Raw genomic sequence first — 23,757 nt, forward strand, 5'->3', positions numbered from 1 at the left:
CGCCTTGGAGTTTGCCTGCGGCCACACTAAGTCGAAAGCGCCCGCTCTCGTCAGATCGCGGAAGCTAAGTGGCTTCAGGCCTGTTTAGTAGCTGCATGGGAGACCGGCTGTGAACCCCAGGTGCTGCAGGCGGTTTTTTGGGTTTGAGGCCCAATGGCTATGAGCACGCGTGGGAAGCCTCACCTTCAAGGCGCCGAAACGGCGCCTTGGAGTTTGCCTGCGGCCACACTAAGCCGAAAGCGCCCGCTCTCGTCAGATCGCGGAAGCTAAGCGGCTTCAGGCCTGGTTAGTAGCTGCATGGGAGACCGGCTGTGAACCCCAGGTGCTGCAGGCGTTTTTTTTGGGTTTGAGGCCCAATGGCTATGAGCACGCGTGGGCAGCCTCACCTTCAAAGTTTGCCTGCGGCCACACTAAGCCGAAAGCGCCCGCTCTCGTCAGATCGCGGAAGCTAAGCGGCTTCAGGCCTGGTTAGTAGCTGCATGGGAGACCGGCTGTGAACCCCAGGTGCTGCAGGCGTTTTTTTGGGTTTGAGGCCCAATGGCTATGAGCACGCGTGGGAAGCCTCACCTTCAAGGCGCCGAAACGGCGCCTTGGAGTTTGCCTGCGGCCACACTAAGCCGAAAGCGCCCGCTCTCGTCAGATCGCGGAAGCTAAGCGGCTTCAGGCCTGGTTAGTAGCTGCATGGGAGACCGGCTGTGAACCCCAGGTGCTGCAGGCGTTTTTTTGGGTTTGAGGCCCAATGGCTATGAGCACGCGTGGGAGGCCTCACCTTCAAGGCGCCGAAACGGCGCCTTGGAGTTTGCCTGCGGCCACACTAAGCCGAAAGCGCCCGCTTTCGTCAGATCGCGGAAGCTAAGCGGCTTCAGGCCTGGTTAGTAGCTGCATGGGAGACCGGCTGTGAACCCCAGGTGCTGCAGGCGTTTTTTTGGGTTTGAGGCCCAATGGCTATGAGCACGCGTGGGAAGCCTCACCTTCAAGGCGCCGAAACGGCGCCTTGGGGTTTGCCTGCGGCCACACTAAACCGAAAGCGCCCGCTCTCGTCAGATCGCGGAAGCTAAGCGGCTTCAGGCCTGGTTAGTAGCTGCATGGGAGACCGGCTGTGAACCCCAGGTGCTGCAGGCGTTTTTTTGGGTTTGAGGCCCAATGGCTATGAGCACGCGTGGGAAGCCTCACCTTCAAGGCGCCGAAACGGCGCCTTGGAGTTTGCCTGCGGCCACACTAAGCCGAAAGCGCCCGCTCTCGTCAGATCGCGGAAGCTAAGCGGCTTCAGGCCTGGTTAGTAGCTGCATGGGAGACCGGCTGTGAACCCCAGGTGCTGCAGGCGTTTTTTTGGGTTTGAGGCCCAATGGCTATGAGCACGCGTGGGAAGCCTCACCTTCAAGGCGCCGAAACGGCGCCTTGGAGTTTGCATGCGGCCACACTAAGCCGAAAGCGCCCGCTCTCGTCAGATCGTGGAAGCTAAGCGGCTTCAGGCCTGGTTAGTAGCTGCATGGGAGACCGGCTGTGAACCCCAGGTGCTGCAGGCGTTTTTTTGGGTTTGAGGCCCAATGGCTATGAGCACGCGTGGGAAGCCTCACCTTCAAGGCGCCGAAACGGCGCCTTGGAGTTTGCCTGCGGCCACACAAAGCCGAAAGCGCCCGCTCTCGTCAGATCGCGGAAGCTAAGCGGCTTCAGGCCTGTTTAGTAGCTGCATGGGAGACCGGCTGTGAACCCCAGGTGCTGCAGGCGTTTTTTTGGGTTTGAGGCCCAATGGCTATGAGCACGCGTGGGAAGCCTCACCTTCAAGGCGCCGAAACGGCGCCTTGGAGTTTGCCTGCGGCCACACTAAGCCGAAAGCGCCCGCTCTCGTCAGATCGCGGAAGCTAAGCGGCTTCAGGCCTGGTTAGTAGCTGCATGGGAGACCGGCTGTGAACCCCAGGTGCTGCAGGCGTTTTTTTGGGTTTGAGGCCCAATGGCTATGAGCACGCGTGGGAAGCCTCACCTTCAAGGCGCCGAAACGGCGCCTTGGAGTTTGCCTGCGGCCACACTAAGCCGAAAGCGCCCGCTCTCGTCAGATCGCGGAAGCTAAGCGGCTTCAGGCCTGGTTAGTAGCTGCATGGGAGACCGGCTGTGAACCCCAGGTGCTGCAGGCGTTTTTTTGGGTTTGAGGCCCAATGGCTATGAGCACGCGTGGGAAGCCTCACCTTCAAGGCGCCGAAACGGCGCCTTGGAGTTTGCCTGCGGCCACACTAAGCCGAAAGCGCCCGCTCTCGTCAGATCGCGGAAGCTAAGCGGCTTCAGGCCTGGTTAGTAGCTGCATGGGAGACCGGCTGTGAACCCCAGGTGCTGCAGGTGTTTTTTTGGGTTTGAGGCCCAATGGCTATGAGCACGCGTGGGAAGCCTCACCTTCAAGGCGCCGAAACGGCGCCTTGGAGTTTGCCTGCGGCCACACTAAGCCGAAAGCGCCCGCTCTCGTCAGATCGCGGAAGCTAAGCGGCTTCAGGCCTGGTTAGTAGCTGCATGGGAGACCGGCTGTGAACCCCAGGTGCTGCAGGCGTTTTTTTTGGGTTTGAGGCCCAATGGCTATGAGCACGCGTGGGAAGCCTCACCTTCAAGGCGCCGAAACGGCGCCTTGGAGTTTGCCTGCGGCCACACTAAGCCGAAAGCGCCCGCTCTCGTCAGATCGCGGAACCTAAGCGGCTTCAGGCCTGGTTAGTAGCTGCATGGGAGACCGGCTGTGAACCCCAGGTGCTGCAGGTGTTTTTTTGGGTTTGAGGCCCAATGGCTATGAGCACGCGTGGGAAGCCTCACCTTCAAGGCGCCGAAACGGCGCCTTGGAGTTTGCCTGCGGCCACACTAAGCCGAAAGCGACCGCTCTCGTCAGATTGCGGAAGCTAAGCGGCTTCAGGCCTGGTTAGTAGCTGCATGGGAGACCGGCTGTGAACCCCAGGTGCTGCAGGCGTTTTTTTGGGTTTGAGGTCCAATGGCTATGAGCACGCGTGGTAAGCCTCACCTTCAAGGCGCCGAAACGGCGCCTTGGAGTTTGCCTGCGGCCACACTAAGCCGAAAGCGCCCGCTCTCGTCAGATCGCGGAAGCTAAGCGGCTTCAGGCCTGGTTAGTAGCTGCATGGGAGACCGGCTGTGAACCCCAGGTGCTGCAGGCGTTTTTTTGGGTTTGAGGCCCAATGGCTATGAGCACGCGTGGGAAGCCTCACCTTCAAGGCGCCGAAACGGCGCCTTTGAGTTTGCCTGCGGCCACACTAAGCCGAAAGCACCCGCTCTCGTCAGATCGCGGAAGCTAAGCGGCTTCAGGCCTGGTTAGTAGCTGCATGGGAGACCGGCGGTGAACCCCAGGTGCTGCAGGCGGTTTTTTGGGTTTGAGGCCCAATGGCTATGAGCACGCGTGGGAAGCCTCACCTTCAAGGCGCCGGAACGGCGCCTTGGAGTTTGCCTGCGGCCACACTAAGCCGAAAGCGCCCGCTCTCATCAGATCGCGGAAGCTAAGCGGCTTCAGGCCTGGTTAGTAGCTGCATGGGAGACCGGCTGTGAACCCCAGGTGCTGCAGGCGTTTTTTTGGGTTTGAGGCCCAATGGCTATGAGCACGCGTGGGAAGCCTCACCTTCAAGGCGCCGGAACGGCGCCTTGGAGTTTGCCTGCGGCCACACTAAGCCGAAAGCGCCCGCTCTCGTCAGATCGCGGAAGCTAAGCGGCTTCAGGCCTGGTTAGTAGCTGCATGGGAGACCGGCTGTGAACCCCAGGTGCTGCAGGCGTTTTTTTGGGTTTGAGGCCCAATGGCTATGAGCACGCGTGGGAAGCCTCACCTTCAAGGCGCCGAAACGGCACCTTGGAGTTTGCCTGCGGCCACACTAAGCCGAAAGCCCCCGCTCTCGTCAGATCGCGGAAGCTAAGCGGCTTCAGGCCTGGTTAGTAGCTGCATGGGAGACCGGCTGTGAACCCCAGGTGCTGCAGGCGTTTTTTTGGGTTTGAGGCCCAATGGCTATGAGCACGCGTGGGAAGCCTCACCTTCAAGGCGCCGAAACGGCGCCTTGGAGTTTCCCTGCGGCCACACTAAGCCGAAAGCGCCCGCTCTCGTCAGATCGCGGAAGCTAAGCGGCTTCAGGCCTGGTTAGTAGCTGCATGGGAGACCGGCTGTGAACCCCAGGTGCTGCAGGCATTTTTTTGGGTTTGAGGCCCAATGGCTATGAGCACGCGTGGGAAGCCTCACCTTCAAGGAGTTTGCCTGCGGCCACACTAAGCCGAAAGCGCCCGCTCTCGTCAGATCGCGGAAGCTAAGCGGCTTCAGGCCTGGTTAGTAGCTGCATGGGAGACCGGCTGTGAACCCCAGGTGCTGCAGGCGTTTTTTTTGGGTTTGAGGCCCAATGGCTATGAGCACGCGTGGGAAGCCTCACCTTCAAGGCGCCGAAACGGCGCCTTGGAGTTTGCCTGCGGCCACACTAAGCCGAAAGCGCCCGCTCTCGTCAGATCGTGGAAGCTAAGCGGCTTCAGGCCTGGTTAGTAGCTGCATGGGAGACCGGCTGTGAACCCCAGGTGCTGCAGGCGTTTTTTTGGGTTTGAGGCCCAATGGCTATGAGCACGCGTGGGAAGCCTCACCTTCAAGGCGCCAAAACGGCGCCTTGGAGTTTGCCTGCGGCCACACTAAGCCGAAAGCGCCCGCTCTCGTCAGATCGCGGAAGCTAACCGGCTTCAGGCCTGGTTAGTAGCTGCATGGGAGACCGGCTGTGAACCCCAGGTGCTGCAGGCGTTTTTTTGGGTTTGAGGCCCAATGGCTATGAGCACGCGTGGGAAGCCTCACCTTCAAGGCGCCGAAACGGCGCCTTGGAGTTTGCCTGCGGCCACACTAAGCCGAAAGCGCCCGCTTTCGTCAGATCGCGGAAGCTAAGCGGCTTCAGGCCTGGTTAGTAGCTGCATGGGAGACCGGCTGTGAACCCCAGGTGCTGCAGGCGTTTTTTTGGGTTTGAGGCCCAATGGCTATGAGCACGCGTGGGAAGCCTCACCTTCAAGGCGCCGAAACGGCGCCTTGGGGTTTGCCTGCGGCCACACTAAACCGAAAGCGCCCGCTCTCGTCAGATCGCGGAAGCTAAGCGGCTTCAGGCCTGGTTAGTAGCTGCATGGGAGACCGGCTGTGAACCCCAGGTGCTGCAGGCGTTTTTTTGGGTTTGAGGCCCAATGGCTATGAGCACGCGTGGGAAGCCTCACCTTCAAGGCGCCGAAACGGCGCCTTGGAGTTTGCCTGCGGCCACACTAAGCCGAAAGCGCCCGCTCTCGTCAGATCGCGGAAGCTAAGCGGCTTCAGGCCTGGTTAGTAGCTGCATGGGAGACCGGCTGTGAACCCCAGGTGCTGCAGGCGTTTTTTTTGGGTTTGAGGCCCAATGGCTATGAGCACGCGTGGGAAGCCTCACCTTCAAGGCGCCGAAACGGCGCCTTGGAGTTTGCCTGCGGCCACACTAAGCCGAAAGCGCCCGCTCTCGTCAGATCGTGGAAGCTAAGCGGCTTCAGGCCTGGTTAGTAGCTGCATGGGAGACCGGCTGTGAACCCCAGGTGCTGCAGGCGTTTTTTTGGGTTTGAGGCCCAATGGCTATGAGCACGCGTGGGAAGCCTCACCTTCAAGGCGCCGAAACGGCGCCTTGGAGTTTGCCTGCGGCCACACTAAGCCGAAAGCGCCCGCTCTCGTCAGATCGCGGAAGCTAAGCGGCTTCAGGCCTGTTTAGTAGCTGCATGGGAGACCGGCTGTGAACCCCAGGTGCTGCAGGCGTTTTTTTGGGTTTGAGGCCCAATGGCTATGAGCACGCGTGGGAAGCCTCACCTTCAAGGCGCCGAAACGGCGCCTTGGAGTTTGCCTGCGGCCACACTAAGCCGAAAGCGCCCGCTCTCGTCAGATCGCGGAAGCTAAGCGGCTTCAGGCCTGGTTAGTAGCTGCATGGGAGACCGGCTGTGAACCCCAGGTGCTGCAGGCGTTTTTTTGGGTTTGAGGCCCAATGGCTATGAGCACGCGTGGGAAGCCTCACCTTCAAGGCGCCGAAACGGCGCCTTGGAGTTTGCCTGCGGCCACACTAAGCTGAAAGCGCCCGCTCTCGTAGGATCGCGGAAGCTAAGCGGCTTCAGGCCTGGTTAGTAGCTGCATGGGAGACCGGCTGTGAACCCCAGGTGCTGCAGGCGTTTTTTTTGGGTTTGAGGCCCAATGGCTATGAGCACGCGTGGGAAGCCTCACCTTCAAGGCGCCGAAACGGCGCCTTGGAGTTTGCCTGCGGCCACACTAAGCCGAAAGCGCCCGCTCTCGTCAGATCGCGGAAGCTAAGCGGCTTCAGGCCTGGTTAGTAGCTGCATGGGAGACCGGCTGTGAACCCCATGTACTGCAGGCGTTTTTTGGGTTTGAGGCCCAATGGCTATGAGCACGCGTGGGAAGCCTCACCTTCAAGGCGCCGAAACGGCGCCTTGGAGTTTCCCTGCGGCCACACTAAGCCGAAAGCGCCCGCTCTCGTCAGATCGCGGAAGCTAAGCGGCTTCAGGCCTGGTTAGTAGCTGCATGGGAGACCGGCTGTGAACCCCAGGTGCTGCAGGCATTTTTTTGGGTTTGAGGCCCAATGGCTATGAGCACGCGTGGGAAGCCTCACCTTCAAGGAGTTTGCCTGCGGCCACACTAAGCCGAAAGCGCCCGCTCTCGTCAGATCGCGGAAGCTAAGCGGCTTCAGGCCTGGTTAGTAGCTGCATGGGAGACCGGCTGTGAACCCCAGGTGCTGCAGGCGTTTTTTTGGGTTTGAGGCCCAATGGCTATGAGCACGCGTGGGAAGCCTCACCTTCAAGGCGCCGAAACGGCGCCTTGGAGTTTGCCTGCGGCCACACTAAGCCGAAAGCGCCCGCTCTCGTCAGATCGTGGAAGCTAAGCGGCTTCAGGCCTGGTTAGTAGCTGCATGGGAGACCGGCTGTGAACCCCAGGTGCTGCAGGCGTTTTTTTGGGTTTGAGGCCCAATGGCTATGAGCACGCGTGGGAAGCCTCACCTTCAAGGCGCCAAAACGGCGCCTTGGAGTTTGCCTGCGGCCACACTAAGCCGAAAGCGCCCGCTCTCGTCAGATCGCGGAAGCTAACCGGCTTCAGGCCTGGTTAGTAGCTGCATGGGAGACCGGCTGTGAACCCCAGGTGCTGCAGGCGTTTTTTTTGGGTTTGAGGCCCAATGGCTATGAGCACGCGTGGGAAGCCTCACCTTCAAGGCGCCGAAACGGCGCCTTGGAGTTTGCCTGCGGCCACACTAAGCCGAAAGCGCCCGCTTTCGTCAGATCGCGGAAGCTAAGCGGCTTCAGGCCTGGTTAGTAGCTGCATGGGAGACCGGCTGTGAACCCCAGGTGCTGCAGGCGTTTTTTTGGGTTTGAGGCCCAATGGCTATGAGCACGCGTGGGAAGCCTCACCTTCAAGGCGCCGAAACGGCGCCTTGGGGTTTGCCTGCGGCCACACTAAACCGAAAGCGCCCGCTCTCGTCAGATCGCGGAAGCTAAGCGGCTTCAGGCCTGGTTAGTAGCTGCATGGGAGACCGGCTGTGAACCCCAGGTGCTGCAGGCGTTTTTTTGGGTTTGAGGCCCAATGGCTATGAGCACGCGTGGGAAGCCTCACCTTCAAGGCGCCGAAACGGCGCCTTGGAGTTTGCCTGCGGCCACACTAAGCCGAAAGCGCCCGCTCTCGTCAGATCGCGGAAGCTAAGCGGCTTCAGGCCTGGTTAGTAGCTGCATGGGAGACCGGCTGTGAACCCCAGGTGCTGCAGGCGTTTTTTTGGGTTTGAGGCCCAATGGCTATGAGCACGCGTAGGAAGCCTCACCTTCAAGGCGCCGAAACGGCGCCTTGGAGTTTGCCTGCGGCCACACTAAGCCGAAAGCGCCCGCTCTCGTCAGATCGTGGAAGCTAAGCGGCTTCAGGCCTGGTTAGTAGCTGCATGGGAGACCGGCTGTGAACCCCAGGTGCTGCAGGCGTTTTTTTGGGTTTGAGGCCCAATGGCTATGAGCACGCGTGGGAAGCCTCACCTTCAAGGCGCCGAAACGGCGCCTTGGAGTTTGCCTGCGGCCACACTAAGCCGAAAGCGCCCGCTCTCGTCAGATCGCGGAAGCTAAGCGGCTTCAGGCCTGTTTAGTAGCTGCATGGGAGACCGGCTGTGAACCCCAGGTGCTGCAGGCGTTTTTTTGGGTTTGAGGCCCAATGGCTATGAGCACGCGTGGGAAGCCTCACCTTCAAGGCGCCGAAACGGCGCCTTGGAGTTTGCCTGCGGCCACACTAAGCCGAAAGCGCCCGCTCTCGTCAGATCGCGGAAGCTAAGCGGCTTCAGGCCTGGTTAGTAGCTGCATGGGAGACCGGCTGTGAACCCCAGGTGCTACAGGCGTTTTTTTGGGTTTGAGGCCCAATGGCTATGAGCACGCGTGGGAAGCCTCACCTTCAAGGCGCCGAAACGGCGCCTTGGAGTTTGCCTGCGGCCACACTAAGCCGAAAGCGCCCGCTCTCGTAGGATCGCGGAAGCTAAGCGGCTTCAGGCCTGGTTAGTAGCTGCATGGGAGACCGGCTGTGAACCCCAGGTGCTGCAGGCGTTTTTTTGGGTTTGAGGCCCAATGGCTATGAGCACGCGTGGGAAGCCTCACCTTCAAGGCGCCGAAACGGCGCCTTGGAGTTTGCCTGCGGCCACACTAAGCCGAAAGCGCCCGCTCTCGTCAGATCGCGGAAGCTAAGCGGCTTCAGGCCTGGTTAGTAGCTGCATGGGAGACCGGCTGTGAACCCCAGGTACTGCAGGCGTTTTTTGGGTTTGAGGCCCAATGGCTATGAGCACGCGTGGGAAGCCTCACCTTCAAGGCGCCGAAACGGCGCCTTGGAGTTTGCCTGCGGCCACACTAAGCCGAAAGCGCCCGCTCTCGTCAGATCGCGGAAGCTAAGCGGCTTCAGGCCTGGTTAGTAGCTGCATGGGAGACCGGCTGTGAACCCCAGGTGCTGCAGGCGTTTTTTTGGGTTTGAGGCCCAATGGCTATGAGCACGCGTGGGAAGCCTCACCTTCAAGGCGCCGAAACGGCGCCTTGGAGTTTTCCTGCGGCCACACTAAGCCGAAAGCGCCCGCTCTCGTCAGATCGCGGAAGCTAAGCGGCTTCAGGCCTGGTTAGTAGCTGCATGGGAGACCGGCTGTGAACCCCAGGTGCTGCAGGCGTTTTTTTGGGTTTGAGGCTCAATGGCTATGAGCACGCGTGGGAAGCCTCACCTTCAAGGCGCCGAAACGGCGCCTTGGAGTTTGCCTGCGGCCACACTAAGCCGAAAGCGCCCGCTCTCGTCAGATCGCGGAAGCTAAGCGGCTTCAGGCCTGGTTAGTAGCTGCATGGGAGACCGGCTGTGAACCCCAGGTGCTGCAGGCGTTTTTTTGGGTTTGAGGCCCAATGGCTATGAGCACGCGTGGGAAGCCTCACCTTCAAGGCGCCGAAACGGCGCCTTGGAGTTTGCCTGCGGCCACACTAAGCCGAAAGCGCCCGCTCTCGTCAGATCGCGGAAGCTAAGCGGCTTCAGGCCTGGTTAGTAGCTGCATGGGAGACCGGCTGTGAACCCCAGGTGCTGCAGGCGTTTTTTTGGGTTTGAGGCCCAATGGCTATGAGCACGCGTGGGAAGCCTCACCTTCAAGGCGCCGAAACGGCGCCTTGGAGTTTGCCTGCGGCCACACTAAGCCGAAAGCGCCCGCTCTCGTCAGATCGCGGAAGCTAAGCGGCTTCAGGCCTGGTTAGTAGCTGCATGGGAGACCGGCTGTGAACCCCAGGTGCTGCAGGCGTTTTTTTGGGTTTGAGGCCCAATGGCTATGAGCACGCATGGGAAGCCTCACCTTCAAGGCGCCGAAACGGCGCCTTGGAGTTTGCCTGCGGCCACACTAAGCCGAAAGCGCCCGCTCTCGTCAGATCGCGGAAGCTAAGCGGCTTCAGGCCTGTTTAGTAGCTGCATGGGAGACCGGCTGTGAACCCCAGGTGCTGCAGGCGTTTTTTTGGGTTTGAGGCCCAATGGCTATGAGCACGCGTGGGAAGCCTCACCTTCAAGGCGCCGAAACGGCGCCTTGGAGTTTGCCTGCGGCCACACTAAGCCGAAAGCGCCCGCTCTCGTCAGATCGCGGAAGCTAAGCGGCTTCAGGCCTGGTTAGTAGCTGCATGGGAGACCGGCTGTGAACCCCAGGTGCTGCAGGTGTTTTTTTGGGTTTGAGGCCCAATGGCTATGAGCACGCGTGGGAAGCCTCACCTTCAAGGCGCCGAAACGGCGCCTTGGAGTTTGCCTGCGGCCACACTAAGCCGAAAGCGACCGCTCTCGTCAGATTGCGGAAGCTAAGCGGCTTCAGGCCTGGTTAGTAGCTGCATGGGAGACCGGCTGTGAACCCCAGGTGCTGCAGGCGTTTTTTTGGGTTTGAGGCCCAATGGCTATGAGCACGCGTGGTAAGCCTCACCTTCAAGGCGCCGAAACGGCGCCTTGGAGTTTGCCTGCGGCCACACTAAGCCGAAAGCCCCCGCTCTCGTCAGATCGCGGAAGCTAAGCGGCTTCAGGCCTGGTTAGTAGCTGCATGGGAGACCGGCGGTGAACCCCAGGTGCTGCAGGCGTTTTTTTGGGTTTGAGGCCCAATGGCTATGAGCACGCGTGGGAAGCCTCACCTTCAAGGCGCCGGAACGGCGCCTTGGAGTTTGCCTGCGGCCACACTAAGCCGAAAGCGCCCGCTCTCATCAGATCGCGGAAGCTAAGCGGCTTCAGGCCTGGTTAGTAGCTGCATGGGAGACCGGCTGTGAACCCCAGGTGCTGCAGGCGTTTTTTTGGGTTTGAGGCCCAATGGCTATGAGCACGCGTGGGAAGCCTCACCTTCAAGGCGCCGAAACGGCGCCTTGGAGTTTGCCTGCGGCCACACTAAGCCGAAAGCCCCCGCTCTCGTCAGATCGCGGAAGCTAAGCGGCTTCAGGCCTGGTTAGTAGCTGCATGGGAGACCGGCTGTGAACCCCAGGTGCTGCAGGCGTTTTTTTGGGTTTGAGGCCCAATGGCTATGAGCACGCGTGGGAAGCCTCACCTTCAAGGCGCCGAAACGGCGCCTTGGAGTTTGCCTGCGGCCACACTAAGCCGAAAGCGCCCGCTCTCGTCAGATCGCGGAAGCTAAGCGGCTTCAGGCCTGGTTAGTAGCTGCATGGGAGACCGGCTGTGAACCCCAGGTGCTGCAGGCGTTTTTTTGGGTTTGAGGCCCAATGGCTATGAGCACGCGTGGGAAGCCTCACCTTCAAGGCGCCGAAACGGCGCCTTGGAGTTTACCTGCGGCCACACTAAGCCGAAAGCGCCCGCTCTCGTCAGATCGTGGAAGCTAAGCGGCTTCAGGCCTGGTTAGTAGCTGCATGGGAGACCGGCTGTGAACCCCAGGTGCTGCAGGCGTTTTTTTGGGTTTGAGGCCCAATGGCTATGAGCACGCGTGGGAAGCCTCACCTTCAAGGCGCCGAAACGGCGCCTTGGAGTTTGCCTGCGGCCACACTAAGCCGAAAGCGCCCGCTCTCGTCAGATCGCGGAAGCTAAGCGGCTTCAGGCCTGGTTAGTAGCTGCATGGGAGACCGGCTGTGAACCCCAGGTGCTGCAGGCGTTTTTTTGGGTTTGAGGCCCAATGGCTATGAGCACGCGTGGGAAGCCTCACCTTCAAGGCGCCGAAACGGCGCCTTGGAGTTTGCCTGCGGCCACACTAAGCCGAAAGCGCCCGCTCTCGTCAGATCGCGGAAGCTAAGCGGTTTCAGGCCTGGTTAGTAGCTGCATGGGAGACCGGCTGTGAACCCCAGGTGCTGCAGGCGTTTTTTTGGGTTTGAGGCCCAATGGCTATGAGCACGCGTGGGAAGCCTCACCTTCAAGGAGCCGAAACGGCGCCTTGGAGTTTGCCTGCGGCCACACTAAGCCAAAAGCGCCCGCTCTCGTCAGATTGCGGAAGCTAAGCGGTTTCAGGCCTGGTTAGTAGCTGCATGGGAGACCGGCTGTGAACCCCAGGTGCTGCAGGTGATTTTTTGGGTTTGAGGCCCAATGGCTATGAGCACGCGTGGGAAGCCTCACCTTCAAGGCGCCGAAACGGCGCCTTGGAGTTTGCCTGCGGCCACACTAAACCGAAAGCGCCCGCTCTCGTCAGATCGCGGAAGCTAAGCGGCTTCAGGCCTGGTTAGTAGCTGCATGGGAGTCCGGCTGTGAACCCCAGGTGCTGCAGGCGTTTTTTTGGGTTTGAGGCCCAATGGCTATGAGCACGCGTGGGAAGCCTCACCTTCAAGGCGCCGAAACGGCGCCTTGGGGTTTGCCTGCGGCCACACTAAACCGAAAGCGCCCGCTCTCGTCAGATCGCGGAAGCTAAGCGGCTTCAGGCCTGGTTAGTAGCTGTATGGGAGACCGGCTGTGAACCCCAGGTGCTGCAGGCGTTTTTTTGGGTTTGAGGCCCAATGGCTATGAGCACGTGTGGGAAGCCTCACCTTCAAGGCGCCGAAACGGCGCCTTGGAGTTTGCCTGTGGCCACACTAAGCCGAAAGCGCCCGCTCTCGTCAGATCGCGGAAGCTAAGCGGCTTCAGGCCTGGTTAGTAGCTGCATGGGAGACCGGCTGTGAACCCCAGGTGCTGCAGGTGTTTTTTTGGGTTTGAGGCCCAATGGCTATGAGCACGCGTGGGAAGCCTCACCTTCAAGGCGCCGAAACGGCGCCTTGGTGTTTGCCTGCGGCCACACTAAGCCGAAAGCGCCCGCTCTCGTCAGATCGCGGAAGCTAAGCGGCTTCAGGCCTGGTTAGTAGCTGCATGGGAGACCGGCTGTGAACCCCAGGTGCTGCAGGCGTTTTTTTGGGTTTGAGGCCCAATGGCTATGAGCACGCGTGGGAAGCCTCACCTTCAAGGCGCCGAAACGGCGGCTTGGAGTTTGACTGCGGCCACACTAAGCCAAAAGCGCCCGCTCTCGTCAGATCGTGGAAGCTAAGCGGCTTCAGGCCTGGTTAGTAGCTGCATGGGAGACCGGCTGTGAACCCCAGGTGCTGCAGGCGTTTTTTTGGGTTTGAGGCCCAATGGCTATGAGCACGCGTGGGAAGCCTCACCTTCAAGGCGCCGAAACGGCGCCTTGGAGTTTGCCTGCAGCCACACTAAGCCGAAAGCGCCCGCTCTCGTCAGATCGCGGAAGCTAAGCGGCTTCAGGCCTGGTTAGTAGCTGCATGGGAGACAGGCTGTGAACCCCAGGTGCTGCAGGCGTTTTTTTGGGTTTGAGGCCCAATGGCTATGAGCACGCGTGGGAAGCCTCACCTTCAAGGCGCCGAAACGGCGCCTTGGAGTTTGCCTGCGGCCACACTAAGCCGAAAGCGCCCGCTCTCGTCAGATCGCGGAAGCTAAGCGGCTTCAGGCCTGGTTAGTAGCTGCATGGGAGACCGGCTGTGAACCCCAGGTGCTGCAGGCGTTTTTTTGGGTTTGAGGCCCAATGGCTATGAGCACGCGTGGGAAGCCTCACCTTCAAGGCGCCGAAACGGCGCCTTGGAGTTTGCCTGCGGCCACACTAAGCCGAAAGCGCCCGCTCTCGTCAGATCGCGGAAGCTAAGCGGCTTCAGGCCTGGTTAGTAGCTGCATTGGAGACCGGCTGTGAACCCCAGGTGCTGCAGGCGTTTTTTTGGGTTTGAGGCCCAATGGCTATGAGCACGCGTGGGAAGCCTCACCTTCAAGGCGCCGAAACGGCGCCTTGGAGTTTGCCTGCGGCCACACTAAGCCGAAAGCGCCCGCTCTCGTCAGATTGCGGAAGCTAAGCGGCTTCAGGCCTGGTTAGTAGCTGCATGGGAGACCGGCTGTGAACCCCAGGTGCTGCAGGCGTTTTTTTGGGTTTGAGGCCCAATGGCTATGAGCACGCGTGGGAAGCCTCACCTTCAAGGCGCCGAAACGGCGCCTTGGAGTTTGCCTGCGGCCACACTAAGCCGAAAGCGCCCGCTCTCGTCAGATCGCGGAAGCTAAGCGGCTTCAGGCCTGGTTAGTAGCTGCATGGGAGACCGGCTGTGAACCCCAGGTGCTGCAGGCGTTTTTTTGGGTTTGAGGCCCAATGGCTATGAGCACGCGTGGGAAGCTTCACCTTCAAGGCGCCGAAACGGCGCCTTGGAGTTTACCTGCGGCCACACTAAGCCGAAAGCGCCCGCTCTCGTCAGATCGCGGAAGCTAAGCGGCTTCAGGCCTGGTTAGTAGCTGCATGGGAGACCGGCTGTGAACCCCAGGTGCTGCAGACGTTTTTTTGGGTTTGAGGCCCAATGGCTATGAGCACGCGTGGGAAGCCTCACCTTCAAGGCGCCGGAACGGCGCCTTGGAGTTTGCCTGCGGCCACACTAAGCCGAAAGCGCCCGCTCTCGTCAGATCGCGGAAGCTGAGCGGCTTCAGGCCTGGTTAGTAGCTGCATGGGAGACCGGCTGTGAACCCCAGGTGCTGCAGGCGTTTTTTTGGGTTTGAGGCCCAATGGCTATGAGCACGCGTGGGAAGCCTCACCTTCAAGGCGCCGAAACGGCGCCTTGGAGTTTGCCTGCGGCCACACTAAGCCGAAAGCGCCCGCTCTCGTCAGATCGCGGAAGCTAAGCGGCTTCAGGCCTGGTTAGTAGCTGCATGGGAGACCGGCTGTGAACCCCAGGTGCTGCAGGCGTTTTTTTGGGTTTGAGGCCCAATGGCTATGAGCACGCGTGGGAAGCTTCACCTTCAAGGCGCCGAAACGGCGCCTTGGAGTTTACCTGCGGCCACACTAAGCCGAAAGCGCCCGCTCTCGTCAGATCGCGGAAGCTAAGCGGCTTCAGGCCTGGTTAGTAGCTGCATGGGAGACCGGCTGTGAACCCCAGGTGCTGCAGACGTTTTTTTGGGTTTGAGGCCCAATGGCTATGAGCACGCGTGGGAAGCCTCACCTTCAAGGCGCCGGAACGGCGCCTTGGAGTTTGCCTGCGGCCACACTAAGCCGAAAGCGCCCGCTCTCGTCAGATCGCGGAAGCTGAGCGGCTTCAGGCCTGGTTAGTAGCTGCATGGGAGACCGGCTGTGAACCCCAGGTGCTGCAGGCGTTTTTTTGGGTTTGAGGCCCAATGGCTATGAGCACGCGTGGGAAGCCTCACCTTCAAGGCGCCGAAACGGCGCCTTGGAGTTTGCCTGCGGCCACACTAAGCCGAAAGCGCCCGCTCTCGTCAGATCGCGGAAGCTAAGCGGCTTCAGGCCTGGTTAGTAGCTGCATGGGAGACCGGCTGTGAACCCCAGGTGCTGCAGGTGTTTTTTTGGGTTTGAGGCCCAATGGCTATGAGCACACGTGGGAAGCCTCACCTTCAAGGCGCCGGAACGGCGCCTTGGAGTTTACCTGCGGCCACACTAAGCCGAAAGCGCCCGCTCTCGTCAGGTCGCGGAAGCTAAGCGGCTTCAGGCCTGGTTAGTAGCTGCATGGGAGACCGGCTGTGAACCCCAGGTGCTGCAGGCGTTTTTTTGGGTTTGAGGCCCAATGGCTATGAGCACGCGTGGGAAGCCTCACCTTCAAGGCGCCGAAACGGCGCCTTGGAGTTTGCCTGCGGCCACACTAAGCCGAAAGCGCCCGCTCTCGTCAGATCGCGGAAGCTAAGCGGCTTCAGGCCTGGTTAGTAGCTGCATGGGAGACTGGCTGTGAACCCCAGGTGCTGCAGGTGTTTTTTTGGGTTTGAGGCCCAATGGCTATGAGCACGCGTGGGAAGCCTCACCTTCAAGGCGCCGGAACGGCGCCTTGGAGTTTGCCTGCGGCCACACTAAGCCGAAAGCGCCCGCTCTCGTCAGATCGCGGAAGCTAAGCGGCTTCAGGCCTGGTTAGTAGCTGCATGGGAGACCGGCTGTGAACCCCATGTGCTGCAGGCGTTTTTTTGGGTTTGAGGCCCAATGGCTATGAGCACGCGTGGGAAGCCTCACCTTCAAGGCGCCGAAACGGCGCCATGGAGTTTGCCTGCGGCCACACTAAGCCGAAAGCGCCCGCTCTCGTCAGATTGCGGAAGCTAAGCGGCTTCAGGCCTGGTTAGTAGCTGCATGGGAGACCGGCTGTGAACCCCAGGTGCTGCAGGCGTTTTTTTGGGTTTGAGGCCCAATGGCTATGAGCACGCGTGGGAAGCCTCACCTTCAAGGCGCCGAAACGGCGCCTTGGAGTTTGCCTGCGGCCACACTAAGCCGAAAGCGCCCGCACTCGTCAGATCGCGGAAGCTAAGCGGCTTCAGGCCTGGTTAGTAGCTGCATGGGAGACCGGCTGTGAACCCCAGGTGCTGCAGGTGTTTTTTTGGGTTTGAGGCCCAATGGCTATGAGCACGCGTGGGAAGCCTCACCTTCAAGGCGCCGAAACGGCGCCTTGGAGTTTGCCTGCGGCCACACTAAGCCGAAAGCGCCCGCTCTCGTCAGATCGCGGAAGCTAAGCGGCTTCAGGCCTGGTTAGTAGCTGCATGGGAGACCGGCTGTGAACCCCAGGTGCTGCAGGCGTTTTTTTGGGTTTGAGGCCCAATGGCTATGAGCACGCGTTGGAAGCCTCACCTTCAAGGCGCCGAAACGGCGCCTTGGAGTTTGCCTGCGGCTACACTAAGCCGAAAGCGCCCGCTCTCGTCAGATCGCGGAAGCTAAGCGGCTTCAGGCCTGGTTAGTAGCTGCATGGGAGACCGGCTGTGAACCCCAGGTGCTGCGGGCGTTTTTTTGGGTTTGAGGCCCAATGGCTATGAGCACGCGTGGGAAGCCTCACCTTCAAGGCGCCGGAACGGCGCCTTGGAGTTTGCCTGCGGCCACACTAACCCGAAAGCGCCCGCTCTCGTCAGATCGCGGAAGCTAAGCGGCTTCAGGCCTGGTTAGTAGCTGCATGGGAGACCGGCTGTGAACCCCAGGTGCTGCAGGCGTTTTTTTGGGTTTGAGGCCCAATGGCTATGAGCACGCGTGGGAAGCCTCACCTTCAAGGCGCCGAAACGGCGCCTTGTAGTTTGCCTGCGGCCACACTAAGCCGAAAGCGCCCGCTCTCGTCAGATCGTGGAAGCTAAGCGGCTTCAGGCCTGGTTAGTAGCTGCATGGGAGACCGGCTGTGAACCCCAGGTGCTGCAGGCGTTTCTTTGGGTTTGAGGCCAAATGGCTATGAGCACGCGTGGGAAGCCTCACCTTCAAGGCGCCGAAACGGCGCCTTGGAGTTTGCCTGCGGCCACACTAAGCCGAAAGCGCCCGCTCTCGTCAGATCGCGGAAGCTAAGCGGCTTCAGGCCTGGTTAGTAGCTGCATGGGAGACCGGCTGTGAACCCCAGGTGCTGCAGGCGTTTTTTTGGGTTTGAGGCCCAATGGCTATGAGCACGCGTGGGAAGCCTCACCTTCAAGGCGCCGTTTCGGCGCCTTGGAGTTTGCCTGCGGCCACACTAAGCCGAAAGCGCCCGCTCTCGTCAGATCGTGGAAGCTAAGCGGCTTCAGGCCTGGTTAGTAGCTGCATGGGAGACCGGCTGTGAACCCCAGGTGCTGCAGGCGTTTTTTTGGGTTTGAGGCCCAATGGCTATGAGAACGCGTGGGAAGCCTCACCTTCAAGGCGCCGAAACGGCGCCTTGGAGTTTGCCTGCGGCCACACTAAGCCGAAAGCGCCCGCTCTCGTCAGATCGCGGAAGCTAAGCGGCTTCAGGCCTGGTTAGTAGCTGCATGGGAGACCGGCTGTGAACCCCAGGTGCTGCAGGCGTTTTTTTGGGTTTGAGGCCCAATGGCTATGAGCACGCGTGGGAAGCCTCACCTTCAAGGCGCCGAAACGGCGCCTTGGAGTTTGCCTGTGGCCACACTAAGCCGAAAGCGCCCGCTCTCGTCAGATCGCGGAAGCTAAGCGGCTTCAGGCCTTGTTTGTAGCTGCATGGGAGACCGGCTGTGAACCCCAGGTGCTGCAGGCGTTTTTTTGGGTTTGAGGCCCAATGGCTATGAGCACGCGTGGGAAGCCTCACCTTCAAGACGCCGAAACGGCGCCTTGGAGTTTGCCTGCGGCCACACTAAGCCGAAAGCGCCCGCTCTCGTCAGATCGCAGAAGCTAAGCGGCTTCAGGCCTGGTTAGTAGCTGCATGGGAGACCGGCTGTGAACCCCAGGTGCTGCAGGCGTTTTTTTGGGTTTGAGGCCCAATGGCTATGAGCACGCGTGGGAAGCCTCACCTTCAAGGCGCCGAAACGGCGCCTTGGAGTTTGCCTGCGGCCACACTAAGCCGAAATCGCCCGCTCTCGTCAGATCGCGGAAGCTAAGCGGCTTCAGGCCTGGTTAGTAGCTGCATGGGATACCGGCTGTGAACCCCAGGTGCTGCAGGCGTTTTTTTGGGTTTGAGGCCCAATGGCTATGAGCACGCGTGGGAAGCCTCACCTTCAAGGCGCCGAAACGGCGCCTTGGAGTTTGCCTGCGGCCACACTAAGCCGAAAGCGCCCGCTCTCGTCAGATCGCGGAAGCTAAGCGGCTTCAGGCCTGGTTAGTAGCTGCGTGGGAGACCGGCTGTGAACCCCAGGTGCTGCAGGCGTTTTTTTGGGTTTGAGGCCCAATGGCTATGAGCACGCGTGGGAAGCCTCACCTTCAAGGCGCCGAAACGGCGCCTTGGAGTTTGCCTGCGGCCACACTAAGCTGAAAGCGCCCGCTCTTGTCAGATCGCGGAAGCTAAGCGGCTTCAGGCCTGGTTAGTAGCTGCATGGGAGACCGGCTGTGAACCCCAGGTGCTGCAGGCGTTTTTTTGGGTTTGAGGCCCAATGGCTATGAGCACGCGTGGGAAGCCTCACCTTCAAGGCGCCGTTTCGGCGCCTTGGAGTTTGCCTGCGGCCACACTAAGCCGAAAGCGCCCGCTCTCGTCAGATCGCGGAAGCTAAGCGGCTTCAGGCCTGGTTAGTAGCTGCATGGGAGACCGGCTGTGAACCCCAGGTGCTGCAGGCGTTTTTTTGGGTTTGAGGCCCAATGGCTATGAGCACGCGTGGGAAGCCTCACCTTCAAGGCGCCGAAACGGCGCCTTGGAGTTTGCCTGTGGCCACACTAAGCCGAAAGCGCCCGCTCTCGTCAGATCGCGGAAGCTAAGCGGCTTCAGGCCTTGTTTGTAGCTGCATGGGAGACCGGCTGTGAACCCCAGGTGCTGCAGGCGATTTTTTGGGTTTGAGGCCCAATGGCTATGAGCACGCGTGGGAAGCCTCACCTTCAAGACGCCGAAACGGCGCCTTGGAGTTTGCCTGCGGCCACACTAAGCAGAAAGCGCCCGCTCTCGTCAGATCGCGGAAGCTAAGCGGCTTCAGGCCTGGTTAGTAGCTGCATGGGAGACCGGCTGTGAACCCCAGGTGCTGCAGGCGTTTTTTTGGGTTTGAGGCCCAATGGCTATGAGCACGCGTGGGAAGCCTCACCTTCAAGGCGCCGCTTCGGCGCCTTGGAGTTTGCCTGCGGCCACACTAAGCCGAAAGCGCCCGCTCTCGTCAGATCGCGGAAGCTAAGCGGCTTCAGGCCTGGTTAGTAGCTGCATGGGAGACCGGCTGTGAACCCCAGGTGCTGCAGGCGTTTTTTTGGGTTTGAGGCCCAATGGCTATGAGCACGCGTGGGAAGCCTCACCTTCAAGGCGCCGAAACGGCGCCTTGGAGTTTGCCTGCGGCCACACTAAGCCGAAAGCGCCCGCTCTCGTCAGATCGCGGAAGCTAAGCGGCTTCAGGCCTGGTTAGTAGCTGCATGGGAGACCGGCTGTGAACCCCAGGTGCTGCAGGCGTTTTTTTGGGTTTGAGGCCCAATGGCTATGAGCACGCGTGGGAAGCCTCACCTTCAAGGCGCCGAAACGGCGCCTTGGAGTTTGCCTGCGGCCACACTAAGCCGAAAGCGCCCGCTCTCGTCAGATCGCGGAAGCTAAGCGGCTTCAGGCCTGGTTAGTAGCTGCATTGGAGACCGGCTGTGAACCCCAGGTGCTGCAGGCGTTTTTTTGGGTTTGAGGCCCAATGGCTATGAGCACGCGTGGGAAGCCTCACCTTCAAGGCGCCGAAACGGCGCCTTGGAGTTTGCCTGCGGCCACTCTAAGCCGAAAGCGCCCGCTCTCGTCAGATTGCGGAAGCTAAGCGGCTTCAGGCCTGGTTAGTAGCTGCATGGGAGACCGGCTGTGAACCCCAGGTGCTGCAGGCGTTTTTTTGGGTTTGAGGCCCAATGGCTATGAGCACGCGTGGGAAGCCTCACCTTCAAGGCGCCGAAACGGCGCCTTGGAGTTTGCCTGCGGCCACACTAAGCCGAAAGCGCCCGCTCTCGTCAGATCGCGGAAGCTAAGCGGCTTCAGGCCTGGTTAGTAGCTGCATGGGAGACCGGCTGTGAACCCCAGGTGCTGCAGGCGTTTTTTTGGGTTTGAGGCCCAATGGCTATGAGCACGCGTGGGAAGCTTCACCTTCAAGGCGCCGAAACGGCGCCTTGGAGTTTACCTGCGGCCACACTAAGCCGAAAGCGCCCGCTCTCGTCAGATCGCGGAAGCTAAGCGGCTTCAGGCCTGGTTAGTAGCTGCATGGGAGACCGGCTGTGAACCCCAGGTGCTGCAGACGTTTTTTTGGGTTTGAGGCCCAATGGCTATGAGCACGCGTGGGAAGCCTCACCTTCAAGGCGCCGGAACGGCGCCTTGGAGTTTGCCTGCGGCCACACTAAGCCGAAAGCGCCCGCTCTCGTCAGATCGCGGAAGCTGAGCGGCTTCAGGCCTGGTTAGTAGCTGCATGGGAGACCGGCTGTGAACCCCAGGTGCTGCAGGCGTTTTTTTGGGTTTGAGGCCCAATGGCTATGAGTACGCGTGGGAAGCCTCACCTTCAAGGCGCCGAAACGGCGCCTTGGAGTTTGCCTGCGGCCACACTATGCCGAAAGCGCCCGCTCTCGTCAGATCGCGGAAGCTAAGCGGCTTCAGGCCTGGTTAGTAGCTGCATGGGAGACCGGCTGTGAACCCCAGGTGCTGCAGGCGTTTTTTTGGGTTTGAGGCCCAATGGCTATGAGCACACGTGGGAAGCCTCACCTTCAAGGCGCCGGAACGGCGCCTTGGAGTTTACCTGCGGCCACACTAAGCCGAAAGCGCCCGCTCTCGTCAGGTCGCGGAAGCTAAGCGGCTTCAGGCCTGGTTAGTAGCTGCATGGGAGACCGGCTGTGAACCCCAGGTGCTGCAGGCGTTTTTTTGGGTTTGAGGCCCAATGGCTATGAGCACGCGTGGGAAGCCTCACCTTCAAGGCGCCGAAACGGCGCCTTGGAGTTTGCCTGCGGCCACACTAAGCCGAAAGCGCCCGCTCTCGTCAGATCGCGGAAGCTAAGCGGCTTCAGGCCTGGTTAGTAGCTGCATGGGAGACTGGCTGTGAACCCCAGGTGCTGCAGGTGTTTTTTTGGGTTTGAGGCCCAATGGCTATGAGCACGCGTGGGAAGCCTCACCTTCAAGGCGCCGGAACGGCGCCTTGGAGTTTGCCTGCGGCCACACTAAGCCGAAAGCGCCCGCTCTCGTCAGATCGCGGAAGCTAAGCGGCTTCAGGCCTGGTTAGTAGCTGCATGGGAGACCGGCTGTGAACCCCATGTGCTGCAGGCGTTTTTTTGGGTTTGAGGCCCAATGGCTATGAGCACGCGTGGGAAGCCTCACCTTCAAGGCGCCGAAACGGCGCCTTGGAGTTTGCCTGCGGCCACACTAAGCCGAAAGCGCCCGCTCTCGTCAGATTGCGGAAGCTAAGCGGCTTCAGGCCTGGTTAGTAGCTGCATGGGAGACCGGCTGTGAACCCCAGGTGCTGCAGGCGTTTTTTTGGGTTTGAGGCCCAATGGCTATGAGCACGCGTGGGAAGCCTCACCTTCAAGGCGCCGAAACGGCGCCTTGGAGTTTGCCTGCGGCCACACTAAGCCGAAAGCGCCCGCACTCGTCAGATCGCGGAAGCTAAGCGGCTTCAGGCCTGGTTAGTAGCTGCATGGGAGACCGGCTGTGAACCCCAGGTGCTGCAGGTGTTTTTTTGGGTTTGAGGCCCAATGGCTATGAGCACGCGTGGGAAGCCTCACCTTCAAGGCGCCGAAACGGCGCCTTGGAGTTTGCCTGCGGCCACACTAAGCCGAAAGCGCCCGCTCTCGTCAGATCGCGGAAGCTAAGCGGCTTCAGGCCTGGTTAGTAGCTGCATGGGAGACCGGCTGTGAACCCCAGGTGCTGCAGGCGTTTTTTTGGGTTTGAGGCCCAATGGCTATGAGCACGCGTTGGAAGCCTCACCTTCAAGGCGCCGAAACGGCGCCTTGGAGTTTGCCTGCGGCTACACTAAGCCGAAAGCGCCCGCTCTCATCAGATCGCGGAAGCTAAGCGGCTTCAGGCCTGGTTAGTAGCTGCATGGGAGACCGGCTGTGAACCCCAGGTGCTGCGGGCGTTTTTTTGGGTTTGAGGCCCAATGGCTATGAGCACGCGTGGGAAGCCTCACCTTCAAGGCGCCGGAACGGCGCCTTGGAGTTTGCCTGCGGCCACACTAACCCGAAAGCGCCCGCTCTCGTCAGATCGCGGAAGCTAAGCGGCTTCAGGCCTGGTTAGTAGCTGCATGGGAGACCGGCTGTGAACCCCAGGTGCTGCAGGCGTTTTTTTGGGTTTGAGGCCCAATGGCTATGAGCACGCGTGGGAAGCCTCACCTTCAAGGCGCCGAAACGGCGCCTTGGAGTTTGCCTGCGGCCACACTAAGCCGAAAGCGCCCGCTCTCGTCAGATCGTGGAAGCTAAGCGGCTTCAGGCCTGGTTAGTAGCTGCATGGGAGACCGGCTGTGAACCCCAGGTGCTGCAGGCGTTTCTTTGGGTTTGAGGCCAAATCGCTATGAGCACGCGTGGGAAGCCTCACCTTCAAGGCGCCGAAACGGCGCCTTGGAGTTTGCCTGCGGCCACACTAAGCCGAAAGCGCCCGCTCTCGTCAGATCGCGGAAGCTAAGCGGCTTCAGGCCTGGTTAGTAGCTGCATGGGAGACCGGCTGTGAACCCCAGGTGCTGCAGGCGTTTTTTTGGGTTTGAGGCCCAATGGCTATGAGCACGCGTGGGAAGCCTCACCTTCAAGGCGCCGTTTCGGCGCCTTGGAGTTTGCCTGCGGCCACACTAAGCCGAAAGCGCCCGCTCTCGTCAGATCGTGGAAGCTAAGCGGCTTCAGGCCTGGTTAGTAGCTGCATGGGAGACCGGCTGTGAACCCCAGGTGCTGCAGGCGTTTTTTTGGGTTTGAGGCCCAATGGCTATGAGCACGCGTGGGAAGCCTCACCTTCAAGGCGCCGAAACGGCGCCTTGGAGTTTGCCTGCGGCCACACTAAGCCGAAAGCGCCCGCTCTCGTCAGATCGCGGAAGCTAAGCGGCTTCAGGCCTGGTTAGTAGCTGCATGGGAGACCGGCTGTGAACCCCAGGTGCTGCAGGCGTTTTTTTGGGTTTGAGGCCCAATGGCTATGAGCACGCGTGGGAAGCCTCACCTTCAAGGCGCCGAAACGGCGCCTTGGAGTTTGCCTGTGGCCACACTAAGCCGAAAGCGCCCGCTCTCGTCAGATCGCGGAAGCTAAGCGGCTTCAGGCCTTGTTTGTAGCTGCATGGGAGACCGGCTGTGAACCCCAGGTGCTGCAGGCGTTTTTTTGGGTTTGAGGCCCAATGGCTATGAGCACGCGTGGGAAGCCTCACCTTCAAGACGCCGAAACGGCGCCTTGGAGTTTGCCTGCGGCCACACTAAGCCGAAAGCGCCCGCTCTCGTCAGATCGCAGAAGCTAAGCGGCTTCAGGCCTGGTTAGTAGCTGCATGGGAGACCGGCTGTGAACCCCAGGTGCTGCAGGCGTTTTTTTGGGTTTGAGGCCCAATGGCTATGAGCACGCGTGGGAAGC

The 23,757-nt window shown here is 60.5% G+C and overlaps 118 pseudogenes; all 118 read left to right on the plus strand.

Moving 5' to 3' along the window:
• Positions 1-13: 13 nt before the first annotated feature.
• Positions 14-131, plus strand: LOC137553452 (5S ribosomal RNA; annotated as a pseudogene).
• Positions 132-215: 84 nt separating this feature from the next.
• LOC137550207 (5S ribosomal RNA) lies at positions 216-333 on the plus strand (annotated as a pseudogene).
• Positions 334-397: 64 nt separating this feature from the next.
• LOC137550208 (5S ribosomal RNA) lies at positions 398-515 on the plus strand (annotated as a pseudogene).
• An 84-nt stretch (positions 516-599) lies between these two features.
• On the plus strand, positions 600-717 carry LOC137550209 (5S ribosomal RNA; annotated as a pseudogene).
• Positions 718-801: 84 nt separating this feature from the next.
• LOC137551965 (5S ribosomal RNA) lies at positions 802-919 on the plus strand (annotated as a pseudogene).
• An 84-nt stretch (positions 920-1,003) lies between these two features.
• On the plus strand, positions 1,004-1,121 carry LOC137552220 (5S ribosomal RNA; annotated as a pseudogene).
• Positions 1,122-1,205: 84 nt separating this feature from the next.
• LOC137550210 (5S ribosomal RNA) lies at positions 1,206-1,323 on the plus strand (annotated as a pseudogene).
• An 84-nt stretch (positions 1,324-1,407) lies between these two features.
• LOC137553227 (5S ribosomal RNA) lies at positions 1,408-1,525 on the plus strand (annotated as a pseudogene).
• An 84-nt stretch (positions 1,526-1,609) lies between these two features.
• On the plus strand, positions 1,610-1,727 carry LOC137553390 (5S ribosomal RNA; annotated as a pseudogene).
• Positions 1,728-1,811: 84 nt separating this feature from the next.
• LOC137550211 (5S ribosomal RNA) lies at positions 1,812-1,929 on the plus strand (annotated as a pseudogene).
• An 84-nt stretch (positions 1,930-2,013) lies between these two features.
• LOC137550212 (5S ribosomal RNA) lies at positions 2,014-2,131 on the plus strand (annotated as a pseudogene).
• An 84-nt stretch (positions 2,132-2,215) lies between these two features.
• On the plus strand, positions 2,216-2,333 carry LOC137550813 (5S ribosomal RNA; annotated as a pseudogene).
• Positions 2,334-2,417: 84 nt separating this feature from the next.
• On the plus strand, positions 2,418-2,535 carry LOC137550213 (5S ribosomal RNA; annotated as a pseudogene).
• An 85-nt stretch (positions 2,536-2,620) lies between these two features.
• On the plus strand, positions 2,621-2,738 carry LOC137553182 (5S ribosomal RNA; annotated as a pseudogene).
• Positions 2,739-2,822: 84 nt separating this feature from the next.
• LOC137553693 (5S ribosomal RNA) lies at positions 2,823-2,940 on the plus strand (annotated as a pseudogene).
• An 84-nt stretch (positions 2,941-3,024) lies between these two features.
• Positions 3,025-3,142, plus strand: LOC137550214 (5S ribosomal RNA; annotated as a pseudogene).
• An 84-nt stretch (positions 3,143-3,226) lies between these two features.
• On the plus strand, positions 3,227-3,344 carry LOC137551196 (5S ribosomal RNA; annotated as a pseudogene).
• An 84-nt stretch (positions 3,345-3,428) lies between these two features.
• Positions 3,429-3,546, plus strand: LOC137549358 (5S ribosomal RNA; annotated as a pseudogene).
• Positions 3,547-3,630: 84 nt separating this feature from the next.
• On the plus strand, positions 3,631-3,748 carry LOC137550215 (5S ribosomal RNA; annotated as a pseudogene).
• Positions 3,749-3,832: 84 nt separating this feature from the next.
• Positions 3,833-3,950, plus strand: LOC137551237 (5S ribosomal RNA; annotated as a pseudogene).
• An 84-nt stretch (positions 3,951-4,034) lies between these two features.
• LOC137558475 (5S ribosomal RNA) lies at positions 4,035-4,153 on the plus strand (annotated as a pseudogene).
• A 64-nt stretch (positions 4,154-4,217) lies between these two features.
• Positions 4,218-4,335, plus strand: LOC137550216 (5S ribosomal RNA; annotated as a pseudogene).
• An 85-nt stretch (positions 4,336-4,420) lies between these two features.
• Positions 4,421-4,538, plus strand: LOC137552260 (5S ribosomal RNA; annotated as a pseudogene).
• Positions 4,539-4,622: 84 nt separating this feature from the next.
• LOC137552198 (5S ribosomal RNA) lies at positions 4,623-4,740 on the plus strand (annotated as a pseudogene).
• Positions 4,741-4,824: 84 nt separating this feature from the next.
• Positions 4,825-4,942, plus strand: LOC137551966 (5S ribosomal RNA; annotated as a pseudogene).
• Positions 4,943-5,026: 84 nt separating this feature from the next.
• On the plus strand, positions 5,027-5,144 carry LOC137552221 (5S ribosomal RNA; annotated as a pseudogene).
• Positions 5,145-5,228: 84 nt separating this feature from the next.
• LOC137550218 (5S ribosomal RNA) lies at positions 5,229-5,346 on the plus strand (annotated as a pseudogene).
• Positions 5,347-5,431: 85 nt separating this feature from the next.
• On the plus strand, positions 5,432-5,549 carry LOC137552261 (5S ribosomal RNA; annotated as a pseudogene).
• An 84-nt stretch (positions 5,550-5,633) lies between these two features.
• LOC137551755 (5S ribosomal RNA) lies at positions 5,634-5,751 on the plus strand (annotated as a pseudogene).
• Positions 5,752-5,835: 84 nt separating this feature from the next.
• Positions 5,836-5,953, plus strand: LOC137550219 (5S ribosomal RNA; annotated as a pseudogene).
• An 84-nt stretch (positions 5,954-6,037) lies between these two features.
• On the plus strand, positions 6,038-6,155 carry LOC137553107 (5S ribosomal RNA; annotated as a pseudogene).
• An 85-nt stretch (positions 6,156-6,240) lies between these two features.
• LOC137553658 (5S ribosomal RNA) lies at positions 6,241-6,358 on the plus strand (annotated as a pseudogene).
• Positions 6,359-6,441: 83 nt separating this feature from the next.
• Positions 6,442-6,560, plus strand: LOC137558476 (5S ribosomal RNA; annotated as a pseudogene).
• Positions 6,561-6,624: 64 nt separating this feature from the next.
• On the plus strand, positions 6,625-6,742 carry LOC137550221 (5S ribosomal RNA; annotated as a pseudogene).
• Positions 6,743-6,826: 84 nt separating this feature from the next.
• LOC137552262 (5S ribosomal RNA) lies at positions 6,827-6,944 on the plus strand (annotated as a pseudogene).
• Positions 6,945-7,028: 84 nt separating this feature from the next.
• On the plus strand, positions 7,029-7,146 carry LOC137552199 (5S ribosomal RNA; annotated as a pseudogene).
• An 85-nt stretch (positions 7,147-7,231) lies between these two features.
• LOC137551968 (5S ribosomal RNA) lies at positions 7,232-7,349 on the plus strand (annotated as a pseudogene).
• Positions 7,350-7,433: 84 nt separating this feature from the next.
• LOC137552222 (5S ribosomal RNA) lies at positions 7,434-7,551 on the plus strand (annotated as a pseudogene).
• An 84-nt stretch (positions 7,552-7,635) lies between these two features.
• Positions 7,636-7,753, plus strand: LOC137550222 (5S ribosomal RNA; annotated as a pseudogene).
• An 84-nt stretch (positions 7,754-7,837) lies between these two features.
• Positions 7,838-7,955, plus strand: LOC137552263 (5S ribosomal RNA; annotated as a pseudogene).
• An 84-nt stretch (positions 7,956-8,039) lies between these two features.
• Positions 8,040-8,157, plus strand: LOC137551756 (5S ribosomal RNA; annotated as a pseudogene).
• Positions 8,158-8,241: 84 nt separating this feature from the next.
• On the plus strand, positions 8,242-8,359 carry LOC137552514 (5S ribosomal RNA; annotated as a pseudogene).
• An 84-nt stretch (positions 8,360-8,443) lies between these two features.
• On the plus strand, positions 8,444-8,561 carry LOC137552539 (5S ribosomal RNA; annotated as a pseudogene).
• Positions 8,562-8,645: 84 nt separating this feature from the next.
• Positions 8,646-8,763, plus strand: LOC137551863 (5S ribosomal RNA; annotated as a pseudogene).
• Positions 8,764-8,846: 83 nt separating this feature from the next.
• On the plus strand, positions 8,847-8,964 carry LOC137550223 (5S ribosomal RNA; annotated as a pseudogene).
• Positions 8,965-9,048: 84 nt separating this feature from the next.
• Positions 9,049-9,166, plus strand: LOC137549755 (5S ribosomal RNA; annotated as a pseudogene).
• Positions 9,167-9,250: 84 nt separating this feature from the next.
• LOC137550224 (5S ribosomal RNA) lies at positions 9,251-9,368 on the plus strand (annotated as a pseudogene).
• An 84-nt stretch (positions 9,369-9,452) lies between these two features.
• Positions 9,453-9,570, plus strand: LOC137550225 (5S ribosomal RNA; annotated as a pseudogene).
• Positions 9,571-9,654: 84 nt separating this feature from the next.
• LOC137550226 (5S ribosomal RNA) lies at positions 9,655-9,772 on the plus strand (annotated as a pseudogene).
• An 84-nt stretch (positions 9,773-9,856) lies between these two features.
• Positions 9,857-9,974, plus strand: LOC137551757 (5S ribosomal RNA; annotated as a pseudogene).
• Positions 9,975-10,058: 84 nt separating this feature from the next.
• Positions 10,059-10,176, plus strand: LOC137550814 (5S ribosomal RNA; annotated as a pseudogene).
• An 84-nt stretch (positions 10,177-10,260) lies between these two features.
• On the plus strand, positions 10,261-10,378 carry LOC137553694 (5S ribosomal RNA; annotated as a pseudogene).
• An 84-nt stretch (positions 10,379-10,462) lies between these two features.
• Positions 10,463-10,580, plus strand: LOC137552646 (5S ribosomal RNA; annotated as a pseudogene).
• Positions 10,581-10,664: 84 nt separating this feature from the next.
• On the plus strand, positions 10,665-10,782 carry LOC137549359 (5S ribosomal RNA; annotated as a pseudogene).
• An 84-nt stretch (positions 10,783-10,866) lies between these two features.
• Positions 10,867-10,984, plus strand: LOC137551238 (5S ribosomal RNA; annotated as a pseudogene).
• Positions 10,985-11,068: 84 nt separating this feature from the next.
• LOC137550227 (5S ribosomal RNA) lies at positions 11,069-11,186 on the plus strand (annotated as a pseudogene).
• Positions 11,187-11,270: 84 nt separating this feature from the next.
• LOC137551737 (5S ribosomal RNA) lies at positions 11,271-11,388 on the plus strand (annotated as a pseudogene).
• Positions 11,389-11,472: 84 nt separating this feature from the next.
• Positions 11,473-11,590, plus strand: LOC137550228 (5S ribosomal RNA; annotated as a pseudogene).
• Positions 11,591-11,674: 84 nt separating this feature from the next.
• Positions 11,675-11,792, plus strand: LOC137551491 (5S ribosomal RNA; annotated as a pseudogene).
• An 84-nt stretch (positions 11,793-11,876) lies between these two features.
• LOC137554062 (5S ribosomal RNA) lies at positions 11,877-11,994 on the plus strand (annotated as a pseudogene).
• Positions 11,995-12,078: 84 nt separating this feature from the next.
• On the plus strand, positions 12,079-12,196 carry LOC137553115 (5S ribosomal RNA; annotated as a pseudogene).
• Positions 12,197-12,280: 84 nt separating this feature from the next.
• LOC137552194 (5S ribosomal RNA) lies at positions 12,281-12,398 on the plus strand (annotated as a pseudogene).
• An 84-nt stretch (positions 12,399-12,482) lies between these two features.
• On the plus strand, positions 12,483-12,600 carry LOC137551604 (5S ribosomal RNA; annotated as a pseudogene).
• An 84-nt stretch (positions 12,601-12,684) lies between these two features.
• Positions 12,685-12,802, plus strand: LOC137550230 (5S ribosomal RNA; annotated as a pseudogene).
• Positions 12,803-12,886: 84 nt separating this feature from the next.
• Positions 12,887-13,004, plus strand: LOC137554006 (5S ribosomal RNA; annotated as a pseudogene).
• Positions 13,005-13,088: 84 nt separating this feature from the next.
• On the plus strand, positions 13,089-13,206 carry LOC137553476 (5S ribosomal RNA; annotated as a pseudogene).
• Positions 13,207-13,290: 84 nt separating this feature from the next.
• On the plus strand, positions 13,291-13,408 carry LOC137550231 (5S ribosomal RNA; annotated as a pseudogene).
• Positions 13,409-13,492: 84 nt separating this feature from the next.
• LOC137553256 (5S ribosomal RNA) lies at positions 13,493-13,610 on the plus strand (annotated as a pseudogene).
• An 84-nt stretch (positions 13,611-13,694) lies between these two features.
• LOC137552357 (5S ribosomal RNA) lies at positions 13,695-13,812 on the plus strand (annotated as a pseudogene).
• An 84-nt stretch (positions 13,813-13,896) lies between these two features.
• On the plus strand, positions 13,897-14,014 carry LOC137550232 (5S ribosomal RNA; annotated as a pseudogene).
• Positions 14,015-14,098: 84 nt separating this feature from the next.
• LOC137551336 (5S ribosomal RNA) lies at positions 14,099-14,216 on the plus strand (annotated as a pseudogene).
• An 84-nt stretch (positions 14,217-14,300) lies between these two features.
• LOC137552921 (5S ribosomal RNA) lies at positions 14,301-14,418 on the plus strand (annotated as a pseudogene).
• Positions 14,419-14,502: 84 nt separating this feature from the next.
• LOC137550233 (5S ribosomal RNA) lies at positions 14,503-14,620 on the plus strand (annotated as a pseudogene).
• An 84-nt stretch (positions 14,621-14,704) lies between these two features.
• LOC137551337 (5S ribosomal RNA) lies at positions 14,705-14,822 on the plus strand (annotated as a pseudogene).
• Positions 14,823-14,906: 84 nt separating this feature from the next.
• LOC137552922 (5S ribosomal RNA) lies at positions 14,907-15,024 on the plus strand (annotated as a pseudogene).
• An 84-nt stretch (positions 15,025-15,108) lies between these two features.
• On the plus strand, positions 15,109-15,226 carry LOC137550815 (5S ribosomal RNA; annotated as a pseudogene).
• An 84-nt stretch (positions 15,227-15,310) lies between these two features.
• On the plus strand, positions 15,311-15,428 carry LOC137551484 (5S ribosomal RNA; annotated as a pseudogene).
• An 84-nt stretch (positions 15,429-15,512) lies between these two features.
• Positions 15,513-15,630, plus strand: LOC137552408 (5S ribosomal RNA; annotated as a pseudogene).
• An 84-nt stretch (positions 15,631-15,714) lies between these two features.
• LOC137552891 (5S ribosomal RNA) lies at positions 15,715-15,832 on the plus strand (annotated as a pseudogene).
• Positions 15,833-15,916: 84 nt separating this feature from the next.
• LOC137552358 (5S ribosomal RNA) lies at positions 15,917-16,034 on the plus strand (annotated as a pseudogene).
• An 84-nt stretch (positions 16,035-16,118) lies between these two features.
• Positions 16,119-16,236, plus strand: LOC137552378 (5S ribosomal RNA; annotated as a pseudogene).
• An 84-nt stretch (positions 16,237-16,320) lies between these two features.
• Positions 16,321-16,438, plus strand: LOC137550234 (5S ribosomal RNA; annotated as a pseudogene).
• An 84-nt stretch (positions 16,439-16,522) lies between these two features.
• On the plus strand, positions 16,523-16,640 carry LOC137552246 (5S ribosomal RNA; annotated as a pseudogene).
• Positions 16,641-16,724: 84 nt separating this feature from the next.
• On the plus strand, positions 16,725-16,842 carry LOC137552618 (5S ribosomal RNA; annotated as a pseudogene).
• Positions 16,843-16,926: 84 nt separating this feature from the next.
• Positions 16,927-17,044, plus strand: LOC137552264 (5S ribosomal RNA; annotated as a pseudogene).
• An 84-nt stretch (positions 17,045-17,128) lies between these two features.
• On the plus strand, positions 17,129-17,246 carry LOC137550235 (5S ribosomal RNA; annotated as a pseudogene).
• An 84-nt stretch (positions 17,247-17,330) lies between these two features.
• Positions 17,331-17,448, plus strand: LOC137552265 (5S ribosomal RNA; annotated as a pseudogene).
• Positions 17,449-17,532: 84 nt separating this feature from the next.
• Positions 17,533-17,650, plus strand: LOC137550237 (5S ribosomal RNA; annotated as a pseudogene).
• Positions 17,651-17,734: 84 nt separating this feature from the next.
• LOC137554017 (5S ribosomal RNA) lies at positions 17,735-17,852 on the plus strand (annotated as a pseudogene).
• Positions 17,853-17,936: 84 nt separating this feature from the next.
• On the plus strand, positions 17,937-18,054 carry LOC137552755 (5S ribosomal RNA; annotated as a pseudogene).
• Positions 18,055-18,138: 84 nt separating this feature from the next.
• Positions 18,139-18,256, plus strand: LOC137552853 (5S ribosomal RNA; annotated as a pseudogene).
• An 84-nt stretch (positions 18,257-18,340) lies between these two features.
• Positions 18,341-18,458, plus strand: LOC137550914 (5S ribosomal RNA; annotated as a pseudogene).
• Positions 18,459-18,542: 84 nt separating this feature from the next.
• LOC137553127 (5S ribosomal RNA) lies at positions 18,543-18,660 on the plus strand (annotated as a pseudogene).
• Positions 18,661-18,744: 84 nt separating this feature from the next.
• On the plus strand, positions 18,745-18,862 carry LOC137550238 (5S ribosomal RNA; annotated as a pseudogene).
• Positions 18,863-18,946: 84 nt separating this feature from the next.
• Positions 18,947-19,064, plus strand: LOC137554018 (5S ribosomal RNA; annotated as a pseudogene).
• An 84-nt stretch (positions 19,065-19,148) lies between these two features.
• On the plus strand, positions 19,149-19,266 carry LOC137552673 (5S ribosomal RNA; annotated as a pseudogene).
• Positions 19,267-19,350: 84 nt separating this feature from the next.
• LOC137550239 (5S ribosomal RNA) lies at positions 19,351-19,468 on the plus strand (annotated as a pseudogene).
• Positions 19,469-19,552: 84 nt separating this feature from the next.
• LOC137550240 (5S ribosomal RNA) lies at positions 19,553-19,670 on the plus strand (annotated as a pseudogene).
• Positions 19,671-19,754: 84 nt separating this feature from the next.
• Positions 19,755-19,872, plus strand: LOC137553257 (5S ribosomal RNA; annotated as a pseudogene).
• Positions 19,873-19,956: 84 nt separating this feature from the next.
• LOC137553253 (5S ribosomal RNA) lies at positions 19,957-20,074 on the plus strand (annotated as a pseudogene).
• Positions 20,075-20,158: 84 nt separating this feature from the next.
• Positions 20,159-20,276, plus strand: LOC137550242 (5S ribosomal RNA; annotated as a pseudogene).
• An 84-nt stretch (positions 20,277-20,360) lies between these two features.
• LOC137551338 (5S ribosomal RNA) lies at positions 20,361-20,478 on the plus strand (annotated as a pseudogene).
• An 84-nt stretch (positions 20,479-20,562) lies between these two features.
• Positions 20,563-20,680, plus strand: LOC137552923 (5S ribosomal RNA; annotated as a pseudogene).
• Positions 20,681-20,764: 84 nt separating this feature from the next.
• Positions 20,765-20,882, plus strand: LOC137552113 (5S ribosomal RNA; annotated as a pseudogene).
• An 84-nt stretch (positions 20,883-20,966) lies between these two features.
• Positions 20,967-21,084, plus strand: LOC137551486 (5S ribosomal RNA; annotated as a pseudogene).
• Positions 21,085-21,168: 84 nt separating this feature from the next.
• Positions 21,169-21,286, plus strand: LOC137552409 (5S ribosomal RNA; annotated as a pseudogene).
• An 84-nt stretch (positions 21,287-21,370) lies between these two features.
• On the plus strand, positions 21,371-21,488 carry LOC137552892 (5S ribosomal RNA; annotated as a pseudogene).
• Positions 21,489-21,572: 84 nt separating this feature from the next.
• LOC137552360 (5S ribosomal RNA) lies at positions 21,573-21,690 on the plus strand (annotated as a pseudogene).
• An 84-nt stretch (positions 21,691-21,774) lies between these two features.
• LOC137552379 (5S ribosomal RNA) lies at positions 21,775-21,892 on the plus strand (annotated as a pseudogene).
• Positions 21,893-21,976: 84 nt separating this feature from the next.
• On the plus strand, positions 21,977-22,094 carry LOC137550243 (5S ribosomal RNA; annotated as a pseudogene).
• Positions 22,095-22,178: 84 nt separating this feature from the next.
• LOC137551642 (5S ribosomal RNA) lies at positions 22,179-22,296 on the plus strand (annotated as a pseudogene).
• Positions 22,297-22,380: 84 nt separating this feature from the next.
• On the plus strand, positions 22,381-22,498 carry LOC137552619 (5S ribosomal RNA; annotated as a pseudogene).
• An 84-nt stretch (positions 22,499-22,582) lies between these two features.
• On the plus strand, positions 22,583-22,700 carry LOC137552266 (5S ribosomal RNA; annotated as a pseudogene).
• An 84-nt stretch (positions 22,701-22,784) lies between these two features.
• LOC137550244 (5S ribosomal RNA) lies at positions 22,785-22,902 on the plus strand (annotated as a pseudogene).
• An 84-nt stretch (positions 22,903-22,986) lies between these two features.
• Positions 22,987-23,104, plus strand: LOC137552268 (5S ribosomal RNA; annotated as a pseudogene).
• An 84-nt stretch (positions 23,105-23,188) lies between these two features.
• Positions 23,189-23,306, plus strand: LOC137550245 (5S ribosomal RNA; annotated as a pseudogene).
• Positions 23,307-23,390: 84 nt separating this feature from the next.
• LOC137554019 (5S ribosomal RNA) lies at positions 23,391-23,508 on the plus strand (annotated as a pseudogene).
• An 84-nt stretch (positions 23,509-23,592) lies between these two features.
• LOC137552756 (5S ribosomal RNA) lies at positions 23,593-23,710 on the plus strand (annotated as a pseudogene).
• The last annotated feature ends 47 nt before the right edge of the window (positions 23,711-23,757 follow it).

This window comes from Hyperolius riggenbachi, chromosome 2, assembly GCF_040937935.1.
Source record: "Hyperolius riggenbachi isolate aHypRig1 chromosome 2, aHypRig1.pri, whole genome shotgun sequence".
Lineage (NCBI taxonomy): Eukaryota > Metazoa > Chordata > Amphibia > Anura > Hyperoliidae > Hyperolius > Hyperolius riggenbachi.